The 12,533-nt window shown below is 45.2% G+C and overlaps 1 long non-coding RNA gene across 1 annotated transcript; it reads right to left on the reverse strand.

Moving 5' to 3' along the window:
* Window positions 1-3,252: 3,252 nt before the first annotated feature.
* On the reverse strand, window positions 3,253-4,431 carry LOC140523472 (uncharacterized). Its single transcript, XR_011973409.1, has 2 exons — window positions 4,241-4,431; window positions 3,253-3,655 (listed from the first exon to the last, which is right to left on the reverse strand). It is a non-coding gene; the product is annotated as an uncharacterized lncRNA (long non-coding RNA).
* Between the last annotated feature and the right edge of the window lie 8,102 nt (window positions 4,432-12,533).

The following is a 12,533-nucleotide window of genomic DNA, read 5'->3' on the forward strand; positions in this document are numbered from 1 at the left end:
TGAATCTCATCTTTCCATGAATCCTTTCACACATAAGAAAACTGAGGCTGAGGAGGATATTGATCAATATCAAATTGCTTGTCAATGTCAAAGATGGGTTCTCTTGACTCTCCCCATGTAGCTTTTTTCTAAGCCCCTCTCTCAAATCTTTAATTTAAAATCTTTATTTAAAATTTACAATCTTTTAATAATTAAATCTTTAATCATTACTTTAACCTTCCAGCTGCCTGTACTCCTTCAAGGGACTTACAGGTTAGGGTCATTCCTGACATGCCCCTTCTCCTACTTCTATTCCTAAAAAAATATGACTTCAATTTAAGAAATATACTAAGGGACTCACAGACCTCTCAGGTGGGAAGCACAGAGCTTATCATAGCCATATTCAACACCTATCAAGCCCTCTGGTGAAAGCAGGGTGGCTGAATTTTTCCTTTGGGGGTATTGGTGTAAAAATCCTGGATTATTGAAACAAGGAGGTACTATTGTCTGCCTAGGGTCACTGTCTTGGGGACCCAAGCTAGTGGACCTGACCCATGGGAGTTGGATGTTAAGCAGACCAAACCCTAGAGATAGGGCCCACCAGGACCTCCCTGGATTACAATACATTGATTCATTCCAGAGGGGAATTACGAAGCAGACAGTTTGTCTTTACCCTTCCCCTCCAGCCTCTCTGCCTCCTGCTCCCCTCATCCCAATTGTCTCAGACACTATCATAGCTCAAATTCCTTCTCTTCCCCTTCAAGATGTTGGCTGGTAAAGGTCTGAGGCAGTAGTTAGTGTTTCAGCTTTCCAGCCACCTACAGCAACTTCAAGGAACTTTGGGACCAGGGTCATCACTGGCAGTCCCCTGCTCCTATTCCTGTTCATAAAATCATTCATGAGATTTCTGGGTAAGGATAGGAGCTTTTGAGATGAGACCACAGGAGCCAGCACTGCGTGGCCAGGATGAATGCTTGCTTATGAAGCCATCCAGGAGAGTCTGGGCCACAAAGGCCCAGTTGGATTTGAAAGATGGGAGCGTCACCCTGGCTCTGTTTTTTTCTGTCTGATCATGACACAGACCTCAAATGGGCTGGGATCTTAGGGGATCATAGATTGTCTCCCCTCCTTTTAAAAAAATTAAAACATTTTTAAATTTAAATTTTTGTTTTTATATCATCTTCATTTCTTAAAAAAAAAAACAAAGCCAAAACCAAAACACAACTAACCAGCTCATTCTGACCATCTATGAAATGTTCCACAGTTAAAGCTCCCCACCTTTGCAGAGAAGATAGGGTAATGCATTTCCCTATACTTTCTTCAGAACCAAGCTTGGTACTATAATTTTACAACACCAAGTTTATTTCATAGTGTTGCTTTTTTCATATATACTTTTTCCATAAAAAATGAAATTTTTACCAATATTTTTGTTTTTATATCACCTATGTTTTTTTAATGGATTCCTTCCTGTTGTCACCAAAGCTCCAAAAAGAGATCTGTCCCTTAAAATGAGAACAGAAAAGAAGAGAGAAAAGTTTAATAAAGCCAACCAACATAGCCATGACCAAGGCAACTTTCTAGGATTGTAAATTGCAGAGAGATGCATTGGGAGAAGCCAGTGCTCCTATAAAATCAGAGGCTGAGTGAAAACCTCAACTAACCAGCTCCTTTCTCATTTCCCTTCTTTCGGGCCAAGTTTGCACGTTCTAATTTCAGAGGATTATTTCAATGTGCTGTTGCTGCTGCTTTGTGAAAATCATTTTCCTGGTTCTACTTACTTCGCTTTGTATCTGTTCAGAGTCTTCCCATACTTCTCTGCTTTTTCCAGTCATTCTTCCTTGTGGTGAAGTGACATACAACTATGTTCGTGTACTACAGTGTCATGACCCAACTGATACTCTCCCCTGTTTGTAGAAGGCATGGGGAGGGGATCATATTGGGGACCCAAGTTAGGACCAGAGAGCATGGGGGAAGGAAGGTATACGACAGAGTGTCCAAAGAACTGGGTTCGAATGCTAGACCTTCCTGCTGCTCTGTGACCTTGGGCAAGTCACTTCAACTTTTGAGGCTTCAGTTTCTCCCTCTGTAAAATGAAGGGGTTCATTCAGCCTCAGTTTCTCCCTTTGTAAAATGAAAGGGTTCGTTCAACTGGGCTCTGAAGTCCTGTTCTGGCCCTCTGGTCTTCTGCAAGGGCTGCCCTTGGACCCAGGGAGGGCTCGGCTTTCAGAGGGAGCTCCAAGTTTCAGGGGCTGGCTTGGAGGGCCTCCTGGGAGCAGCATGTCCTATCATGCTTTAACGCCTCACTGCTCCTGCTCACTGCTGGGGCCTGGCTTCCAGGAATCCCCAGGCTGCTTGCTCCTTTTAACACCCACTCTGCCTAACAAGGCATTACTGCTATCAGACCCAATCTGTGCTAACCACATTGATTGCTATGTCAATAGGCTGGAGATGGAGGGGAGCCTGGGAGATTGTTATCTCTACCACAGAGGCACTCTCTCTTTCTTTTAGGACAGCCTGTAATTTAAACCTGGGAGGGAGGGGCTGCCATCAGGGCTCTGTCTCCTCAGAGCATTAGGGCTCTTTGGGCACCTGGAGGGATTAGGATTGCTTCTGAGTAGTTAGATTTCCAGCCTCACTTTCATATCCACACCCACTCATCCCTCCCCCCTTCCCTCCTTTCTCAGCCTTCTGTTTTCCACTTTCTCCCTTTGTCTGATTTTTGATCTCTACTTTGCACTAGATCCCCATCTTTTTCCATCCCCTTCTAACTAACTCCCCACCTAGGATTTCTCCCTGGGAGTAATTTTGGAATTTTTCTTTAGTGAATAGGGGTTTGAATTTAGAGTTGGGAAGAGCTGAATTTTAATGCTGACTTAGATCTGTAACTCAGTTTCCTGATCTGTAACTCAGTTTCCTCATCTGTAAAATTCGGGTGACGTGCCAAGTGCTGGGGATTCAAGGAAAAGCTAAAACAGTCTCTGTCCTGAGGAGCTCCTGTCCTAATGGGGGAAACTAGGTGCAAATCATTATATATGTAAACAGTACCATCAGGGAAAATTGATTAGGAAAGACCTTTAGCTGGAACTTGAAGGAAGGCAGGAGGCAAGTCGAAGTATGGCATTCCAGGCATGGGGGACAGCCAGGGGAAAGTCATGGAAGTGGGAGATGGAGTGTTGTGTGTGAGGAAAGGCCCACGAGGCCGGATCTCAGACTTGGAGGAAAGTTAGGTATTGAGAAGACAGACAAGGTAAGGAGAAACCGGGTGATCAAGGCTTTCAAAACCAAACGTGGGATTTTATACATAAAGCAAATGTGCAAATCTTCGTGAGTTAGACAAATGTCATTATCGCCCACACCGTCCTCAGACCCACTGTTATTACGACCGTTTGCTTCTTCCTGCAGGACTGGCTTTCCTCCCCAGCCCTGGGCTCTCCCAGGTTCTCCAGGAGGGAGGCCCCCAGCTATCCAGGGAGCTCTCAGGCTCGCCCGACCCACCAGGCTGTTTCCAATTTGAACGTCATGCATCTTGTTCTTTCAAATGTCAGATCATTCCTTTGATGGAACTAATGATGATCTAGGGCCAGCCTGGCCCAGGACCTCCCGAAACTGAGATAAATCCTACTTCTGTGTAAACACTCAGGTCAGCAGGGGCCCCGGCCAGGCCTCTGAGCTGCATCTGATCAGGAGAAAACAAGGACGGCTTAAAGAACTGTCCAGAGTACACCCCCCTCTCCCTCCTCCAGGATTCCACTTTGTTATAATGAGAAAGAAAATGAGAATTTCTCTGGGGTTCTGCAGAAGTCTCCTGCTACAGTCGGAGAATGAGAATCCAAGGGAGAAGGTGGACCTGGCATGGCTTCTCTCTTATCCGGATAATAGATTTGGAGTTGGAGACCTCAAGGGATCATGGAGTCCAACCTTCTCATTTTACAAATGAGGGAAACTGAGGCCCTGACATGTGACATGACTTGCTTAGAGTCACACAGCTAGTGTCTAAGATCCGGACTTCACATGCAAGTTACCATACTAACTCTCCATCCTCTTTCAGCTTTTAGTTGCAGAGACAGAATTCAGATTAGAAAGAGGTTTTCTTCTTCTTCTCTAGACACTCCCCAGGACAGATTTGGGAATTTATATCTGGTGAAAGGGTGATTCCTATCCTTTGGCATAAAGCATCATTCCTCCTCTTCCCCATATCCCCACCCCCACCCCTCCAAAAAAACGTTCAGCCCCCGTGAAGATGAGCAGCACTTACTCCCACCTGCCAGTTAGCATTGTTGGTCTGGTATGTTCTTATCCTTTCTTGTGCATTTTCTGCCTTTCCGACTAGTTTGGAAGCAGATTCCCAGGGCATGAATCACGAGTATGAAGCTACGTTCTCCCTCCCCCAACCCTGAACATAATAAGTGCTGATTGATTGATTTAGAAGAGGGTTGAGTGGTTTTCTTCCACCTTTGGGGGGGAGAGAAAGAAAAACTTCTCAAGATGATAGTGCTTTCTATGACGTTATCAATGAATATCGATCAATCAATAAACATTAATTAAGTACCTCTATATGCCAGACTCTGGGTGGACAAAGTGAGAGCTGGTAGCTGGACACCATTCTGTCCTCTTCTCTACACCCTCCCTGCAAAGGGACAATATCTTTATTCTAGCGGTTATAAATAGCACAAATTCCCTAATTTCCCTTGGTAAAAATGAAACCTGTTTTTTGGAGCTGGTTTGTCTCATTGTTTTAATTTCTGACCCCCTCCCCTTGCCCTAACACCTCTCCCTTCCCTCCAACAGTTTAGGTTTTTACAACCTTTGAATGTTGGGGGTGGAAGGAACTTTAGAGACCATCAGCTCATAGGATCTTAGATTCTGAGGCTCTGGAGAACAGACCTCTTCATTTTGTAGAGGAGAGAAACTAAAGCCCAGATCAGGGAAAAAGACTTGGCCAGCCACAATATGATTAAAGGCAGAGTTAGGGCCTCAGCTTTCCAGTTTGGTACTTTCCCCACAATATCTCTTAGGTATATTTTTATTTTATAAGAACACAGAACTGGAAGGAACCTCCTAGGCTGTCTGGCAACTCATTTTACAGAAAAGGAAACTGAGTCCCAGCACGGTCAAGGGATTGCCCAGGGTTATAGTAGGCATGGTCAAGTGGTCTTTGCAAGATGAGGCTTGGGTCGTTGTCCTGGACGATGGTCTGAGACCACAAATGCCTTTCATACAGTTTGTAGCTTTCTCACATTCATGGAACAAAGTATTTGCTAAGTGGCCATTTGGGAACAGGCCTTCTCTGGAACTCTGCTTTTTTTTTTTTTTTAACATCATCCTTATTTTTCGTATAACCGCTTCCCTCTACCCCTCACCCCTTCGTAGGAAAAAAAATAGTTCAGCAGAATGAATCAACCTACCAACTGAATTGACAGTATATGTAATACTCCATACCCATAGCCCCTCACCTCTGTGAAAAAAATGTTTGGTACTGGAGAATTCAGCTTTCCAGGGCTCCAGGGATCACAAGTTGCACGTGATCGCTGGAAGGCTCAAAGCCTCCAGTGGATAGTCACACAAACCGGGGCTCAGATTTCAAACCTTACGCATGGGCCCACTAATGCTTTATCTCTCCCCCACCCCAGCTGCACTGACCCCAGGCTCCTAGTTGTCTACGCTTTCCCAGCCTGGGGTGGGGGTGGGGCACCATTCTTTCTCTGGATGCCAGGGCTTTGGGGCTTTTAGAGAAACTTCTGAGACTCATTTACACGAAGGTGTAAGTGACAGATAACAGGTGAAAATGACCTATCCCCTTTTCCTTCCCCTTAGAGCTGGGGAAAAAAAAACTAAAAAAACTTTCTTTTTGTCTCAGCCCTTGGTCTGGTGAAGCCTATAGACCCCTTTTCACACTAACCCTTGTTGCCAGCATTCATAATTGAAGGAAATACTCATTTTAGTTAAAGTTTAGTGAAAATAAAGATGTATTTTTTTACTATCCCCACAGATCCCTTGAAATTTATTAGATAACCCACTTGGGGGTGGTCTGTGCGTCTTAGGTTCAGAACTTCTACTCTGGATGGCTTTGCCGGCTCACTACAGTGATCAAAGCCTCCGACCAGAGGCATACAATTCCTTTGAGTGGGTAAGACTCTTTGGAGGAGGAAGGAGGGGGGCTTGCTTGCTGGTAGCCCAGTCATCACCCCACCCCCCAAATGGACAAGGTCACCTGCTGCTTAGACAGTATTCAAGGAGGAAACAGAGTTTGTGTCTTCTCTCTTGCACCTCACCCACTCATTGGCAATGCGTGCAGAAGAGGGGGATTCAGGAGAGCCCTCTGAGGATCCAGAATGCTACTGAGGGCCCAGAACTCTTTGCAAGTTGAGTGGGTGGTGGTGGTGGGGACCACAATCCTGAGCTGAGGGCAACAGGAGTCTGTCCCAATGGGATTTCTCCTGTCTGCTCGATGCTGCTTTCTGGGTCAGGTTCTGAGCCATTCACCTGGAGTTAAAGGCATCTGTAACTCATTAGCCATCACCTGAAACTCATGGTCTTCTGAGATAAACAATTTATTGGGAAAGGTTAAAAAAAATCATTATCAAATAACCACAGCTGGAAAAAGTTGTCGGTACGGCAAGGAGGAAAACCCGGACTGGATTACCGTGGGAAGGGCCCTAGCTCTGGAGCAGCAGTAGCCAGAAACGGAAAGGGAAACATCTGTAATGCATTTATTTGATATTCACCTTTGAGACCAACTCAGCTGGATGGAGACGGTGAGCTCAGGCCAAAGGCAAAACTCCTTAAGAGGGATTTTCTCTGGGGAAGCTAATTGCCTGAGATGAAGCAGGTGGGGGGCGGGGAGGGGGGGGCGAGAGAGAGGGCATATTCAGAGATTAGTCTCAGCCTGGGCATCAGAGTGTCCCAGAAAGATAAAGATCTGAATCCTTAGCTGTCCCAGACTGGCCAGCAAGAGACAGGGCTGGGGCAGGGGCAGGATGGGAAGCAGGATGAGGGGACCGGGACCAGGTGGGTGTCTGAAATAAAGACTTGCCAGAAAGAATGTATTTTTCTTTTTCTCCTGTCTCTCTTTCCCTTCTTCTTGAAAAATAAAAAACAGCTGTCTCACAGCCCTTGGCTGCCCTGGGCTCCTATCCTTACCCTGCATCCAGGGAGCAGGACAGTGTGGAGGTGGAAGGCCCTGATAGCTAAAAGACTTTGTCCTCCACTCTCCAGTCCCCTTTCTTTACCCCCCTGAACTCCAGCAGGTATTTATTAGGCATTTACTACATGCCAGGTACTTTGCTAAGGGCTGGGGATACAAAGACAAAACTGTGTCCTCAAAGACCTCAGGTTCTGGTAGGAGAGACAGCGTGCAAACTATATACGTACAAGACAAAGATATATATGCATATAATATACATGCATATATATGCATATAATAGGCACATATGGATGTATGTGTATTATTATATGTGTGTGTGTATATATACACAGGCACGTAGAGGAAAGCTACTCTCACGTGGAAGGCACTAAAAACTGGGCTTCTGGGAAATCCTCCTGTAAAAGATTTGAAATAAGATTTGAAGGCAAGGAAAGTAAAAAGTGAAGGTGAGGAGGGAGAATATTCCAGGCTTGGGGGCAGGGTGGGGAGAGAGGAAACAGTCACTGTAAAGTTGGGAAATGGGACATAGTGAGTTTGGGGTTTGGAGAAGGAACATTAGTATCAGTGCATTGTGGGGAGGGGAGTAAAGTATAAGAAGACTGGAAAGGTAGGAAGAGACCCAGCAAAGGGCTTTAAAAGCCAGAGGATTTTCTATTTCATCCTAGAACAGGGAGTCATTGGGAGGTTCCTGGGTAGTGGAGGACCGGGGGCAGGGAGTGGCTTGATACGGTCAGATTTTTACTTTAGGAAGATCCCTTTGGCAGATGAGAGAAGGATGGACTGGAGTGGAGGTGGGGGGATTTGAGGCAGGGAGAACTAGCAGAAGGCGACTGCAATAGTTTAGGCTGTTCCCCACCTTCAATAAGTACCTTCTATTCAATCAGTATTGGGTGCTCATTGTGTTCCAGGGGCTAGCGATGCAAAGACAAGAAAGAAATGAAGGGAAGAAGGAAGGAAGAGAGAAAAGAAGCCCTACCCCAATAGTTTTATATTCTACTGTGTGTGTGTGCATTCATGCACACATGCACACGTGCAACATGTGCAGATTAGAATATACACCTAAAGTCATTTTTGGGAGGGAAGTGAGAATACTAAACACTGAAGAGACCAGGAAATAAATGCCTTGGCTAGTGTGTAATAAGTTGTAATTTTCTTGAAAGAAGCTAAGGATTTCCAAAGGGAACTGGGGAGAGGCAGGGAGAGATAGCAGGTCCAGAAACAATGGGGTAGAATGTTGTGCAGAGGGGACGGTACCTTGTACACAGTAGGTGTACTGACTGGCTGAATTGTATTCTACCCTTCTCCCCCAATGTCACCCTGTGTTTCCTAAGAAGAATAAGTTTTTGGGGGTAAAGACAATATCAATGAAACTTTATCAACCAATACAGGGGATGACAATGGCTTGCTTATTTGTCTCGACCTTCAGTCCCTATCATTCCCACCAATCTTCCCTTTAGGTACTTCCGGATTAGTCTCCCTAAATCCTTATTCAGATCACTCATTCCTGCTCAGAAACCTTCCCCTGTTTCCCACAGGACTCTGTCCTGACTCCTTAGGCTGACAAAAAAAAGCCTGCTTCCTACAATCTGTCCCTGTTTTATCTTTCCAACCTTGTTCTCCATCCACTGCTCCCTAAAACAAACCCTCGGCTCTGACCACATTGGACAGCTTTCACTTGTCTTAGCTGATTCTGATCTTAGCCCCCTTTCAAGGTCCTTCCCCACATCCTTCCCTTTTCTTTACTCACATAGCTCCTTACCCCTGGAATAGAGGATTCTCTTGTTTCTGTTTCAAGAAACGTACAGCCTTCTCTCGGTACCCAGATCTGAGCTCTCCTTCCCTGATCCCTTGACCAAGAGGGCTCTCTGTTTTCTCTAAACACCAAAACAGTATGGTGGAGAAGAAGGGGAAAACTAGTTTTGGGGACCTGAGTTTAGATCCTGTTTTGCTATCAGGATGATGTTGGGAGGCTACTGGAGCCCCAGTTTTCTCATCTATAAAATAAGGGGGTTGGATTAGAGGGTCTCTGTGGCTCTTGCTATGATCCTAAGTCATTCTTCTTCCTGGCCCACCCTGGGGCTTCGGTTTTCTTATCTGTAAAATGAAAGGTTTGAATTAGAAGCACTCTATGTCCACCCCCAGTTCCAGATAGAGGCTCCTATAAAACTTCGTATGTCGCACACACATGCACACACACATAGAGACAGAGTGCACAGAGTGAATTGAAGAGGATGGGATCATATCTTTAAAAAATGAAATCAAGCAGTGAGAGAGAAAAATATTGGGAGGAGAAAGGGAGAAATGGAATGGGGCAAATTATCTCTCATAAAAGAGGCAAGCAAAAGACTTATTAGTGGAGGGATAAAGAGGGGAGGTGAGAGAAAAAAACATGAAGTTTACTCTCATCACATTCCACTAAAGGAAAGAATAAAACGCACACTCATTTTGGTATGAAAACCTATCTTACAATACAGCAAAGTGGGGGATAAGGGGATAAGCAGGGTGGGGGGGAATGATAGAAGGGAGGGCATGGGGAGGAGAGTGCAATTTGAGGTCGACACTCATGGGGAGGGATAGGATCAAAAGAGAATAGAAGTAATGGGGGGCAGGATAGGATGGAGGGAAATATAGTTAGTCCTATACAAAACAACTATTATGGAAGTCATTTGCAGAACTACACAGATTTGGCCTATATTGAATTGCTTGCCTTCCAAAGGGAAGGGGTGGAGAGGGAGGGAGGTAAAGAAGTTGGAACTCAAAGTGTTAGGATCAACTGTCAAGTAATGTTCTTGCCACTAGGAAATAAGAAATACAGGTAAAGGGGCATAGAAAGCTATCTGGCCCTACAGGACAAAAGAGAAGACGGAGACAAGGGCAGAGTGGGATGATAGAAGAGAGAGCAGATTGGTCACAGGGGCAATTAGAATGCTTGGTGTTTGGGGGGGGAGGGGATAAAAGGGGAGAAAATTTGTAACCCAAAATTTTGTGAAAATGAATGTTAAAAGTTAAATAAAAAAAAAATAAACTTTGTGTGTCTTATTTCATCTCCCTTCTCCCTGTCCCCTAGATGGCAAATTTTTGAGAAGCACTCGGCTATTATTTCTGTTTTTCAGTCATTTCAGTTGTGTCTGACTCTTTGTGATTCCATTTGGGGTTTTCTTGCCAAAGGTACTGGAGTAGTTTGCCATTTCCTTATCCAGCTCATTTTACAGATGAGGAAACTGAAGCAAACAGGGTAAAGTGACTTGTCCAGGGTCACACAGCTAGGAAGTGTCTGAGGCTGGATTTGAACTCAGGAAGATGAGTCTTCTAGGTCCGGGCCTCTGTCCGCTTCACCACTGAGCTGCCCGGATGTTATTTATGTTTGCATTTTCCTCAGCAAATATTTCTTGATTGAATTGAAACCCTACCTTGCTGCTGGTGCCTTTTCTGATAGCCTCAGATCACGGAAATCTCTGAATGCCTGGATTATTTTTTCAGGAGTTGATTGTGCAATAATATTATTATTGTATATGTGGAAACTTTTCCTTTAAGGAGAGTTAGCCTCTGAAGGGGCAGATCCACTCCTTTTTAATCCTCTTTGGTGACCAAGATACTGCTGGGGGGAGTGAAAGTAACAATGGTTCAGGAACTTCGGGCCCTGAGTTCAAATCTCATCTCTCTTACTTAGTGCTCAGATGACCTTGGGAAGCTCTATTTCTCTGGGCCTCAGTTTCCTCCTCTGTAGCATGAGAGGCATCCATCTCTACAGCTGCAATCTTGTGAGTTTGTAATTGCGATAGTAACACATTTATTTCATGCTTTAAGGTTTATGAAGGGATTTACTTGTAAGACATTAGTAAGGAGGACAGGAGATCTAGGCACCTAGTTTGATGGCTGACAGGACCTTCAGAGGCCATTGGGTCCAGCCCTCTTGTTTCACAGATGAGCAAACTGAGGCTAAGAGAGGATAATCTGCTTGCTCAAGGTTTCACAGGTAGTGTATAAGAGAGCAGGATTAGAACCGAGGTCCTCTGACACTAAACCAATGATCTTTCAAACACTTGCCTCTAGTTCGAGGATTATTATCTCCATTTTCCAGATGAGGAAACTGAGCTTCCATTGAAAAACAAACTTGCCCCAAATCACTGAATAGTTGGTGGAGGAATGAATGAGGCCCTGCCCTGATGATGCTTTGAGCCAGAGCTTGCTCGACTTTTTCCATCAGCAGAAGCACGCTTGTAAATGTCGAAGTTTTCCATGGCACACCTTTGGGGGGCGGAGGTGGGGGTGGGGTTCTGCCCGCCCACTGATGAAAAGGTCCCAGGTGCAATTTGGGAAAGGCTGTGCTTTTTTGGAGAAGGTGCAGGGGCCAGGCTTTGGAAAAATACTAGCTTGACTATGGAAATAAGAAGAGAGAACTGTAAGAAAATTGCCTAGCAACACTTGGGGCTGTGATGAGTGCTCAGGCTGGGAGACAGACCACAAGGGGTACCTGTGAACCCAGAGCTGGTTTCCTTTACAAGGGGGTAGGGGTAGGGGGAATGCGCATAGATAAGACAAAGCCTGTCCACCATATTCTCACATCTCTCCCATTCACCCCCTCCTCTCCTCTGACACTGCTCTCACCCTGGTTAGACCCTCCTCTCCTCATACCTGGATTATTGTAATAGCCCGATGAGGGCTGACTGGGTGGGGAGGGGAGATGTCTACCTGTGTAAAGGCTCTCCCCACTCCAGTCCAGTTGCCTTTCAGCCACCGAAGTGATTTTTCCTAAAGCTCCAGTCTGACCAGGTCACCCCATCATTCAACAAACTTTCATGATTGCTTCCCACTTCCAGTATCAAACATAAAATCCTGGGTTTGGTTTTTAAAGCTCTTGATAACTTGGCCCCCTTCTACCTTACTAATATCTTACTCCTTCATAGTAATCCATGATCCAATGATCAACGGCCTCCTGGCTGTTCTTAGCCCATTATTCCATCTTCCGAGACTGGGCATTTTCTGTCTTGTTCCCTGTGCTTGGGATGCTCTCTCTCCTCATCACTTCCTTCAAGTTTCATGTAAAGTTCCACCTGCTACAGGAAACAGTTTCAGTCCTCCCCATCCCTCTTACTCCCTTTAAAGTGTCCTTTGAAGTTATCACCAATTTACTCTGTATGTGTAGAGCTAGAAGGAACTTCTGAAGTCACTTAGACCAACACTCTTATTTGAGAGATGAGGAAACCAAGGCCTGGGGAGATTAAGTCCCAAGGTCGCTTGGTTAATGTCTCAAGTACTTGCCCCCTCCCCAATTCTCTAACACAAATCTTATTCTCCTAATTTTTTTTAACAGATGAAACAGAGGCTTTGAGAGAAGGTCGTTAGAGCTGGGACTTGAATCCAAATTTACTTTGACTTTACTGAACTCAGTAATGACTGGTGGGTTGGT

The sequence above is a fragment of the Notamacropus eugenii genome, chromosome 2, assembly GCF_028372415.1.
Source record: "Notamacropus eugenii isolate mMacEug1 chromosome 2, mMacEug1.pri_v2, whole genome shotgun sequence".
In the NCBI taxonomy this organism is placed as follows: domain Eukaryota; kingdom Metazoa; phylum Chordata; class Mammalia; order Diprotodontia; family Macropodidae; genus Notamacropus; species Notamacropus eugenii.